The 962-nt window shown below is 46.3% G+C and overlaps 1 pseudogene; it reads left to right on the forward strand.

The window, feature by feature from the left end:
* The first annotated feature begins 287 nt into the window (after positions 1 to 287).
* LOC102438538 lies at positions 288 to 545 on the forward strand (annotated as a pseudogene).
* The last annotated feature ends 417 nt before the right edge of the window (positions 546 to 962 follow it).

The raw sequence follows: 962 nt of genomic DNA on the forward strand, positions 1-962 counted from the left end.
GTGCCCGCAACCAAGGTACATGCCCTTGACTGGAATCGAACCTGGGACCCTTCAGTCTGCAGGCCGACACTCTATCCACTGAGCCAAACTGGTTAGGGCCATTCTGGAAATTTTTTATTTAAGTCAGCAACTATTTACTGGTGGCACACTCTTTGCTAGGTACTATATGAGGAATAGCAGTCAGCATAGCCAGGCATGGTCCCAACAGTATAGATTGTCTAATCAAAGACAATCATCAACACATTGAGCAGTGAGCTACTTCAGAGATATCTTTAGGAGTCAGCAACATGACAGAAGACAACAAGACCCCAATCAAGAACTAGCAGACTGCCCTTCTTGACAACCCCTTTCCTAACCAGACCAGACCAGGAACTCTTGGCAGAATTAGCTGGACTTCCACTGCTGTGAGGAGACAATGACCACTGAAATGGGTCATGTCTCCATGTGTGAATGGTACCAGTAGGTGTACTAGTCCCTCTGCCATGTCCTGGGTGTCTTCCTGGGATGATCACAGGGCAGAAGGCACATTTCCTGAAAAGATCTGAACTGGCTCCACCCCGCCTCTCCTCTGTCCTCCACACTTTTCCCAGGGAGGTGAAGGGGGATCTGGGTATATCCCATCCTGAGATCCTGAAATATGGCTTAACTCATAATAAATACTTGTTTGAAAAGTGTAAAAGAAAGACAATTATCAAGCAGGTATTACAAGTAGAAAAAGTATGACAAAAGTAGCTCTGGCTGGGTAGCTAGGTTGGAGTATTTTCCTGTACACCAAAAGGTTGCAGGTTCAATTCCCTGTCAGAGCAAATACCCAGGTTGTGGGTTTGGTCCCTGATCAGGATGCAACTAATTGATGTTTCTCTCTCTCTCTCTCTCTCTCTCTCTCCCCCTCCCTTCCTCTCTCTTTAAAATCAATAAAAACATAGCCCAGCCTGACCGGTTTGGCTCAGTGATTGACTGTC

Source organism: Myotis lucifugus, unplaced genomic scaffold (genome assembly GCF_000147115.1).
Source record: "Myotis lucifugus unplaced genomic scaffold, Myoluc2.0 scaffold_187, whole genome shotgun sequence".
Classification (NCBI taxonomy): domain Eukaryota; kingdom Metazoa; phylum Chordata; class Mammalia; order Chiroptera; family Vespertilionidae; genus Myotis; species Myotis lucifugus.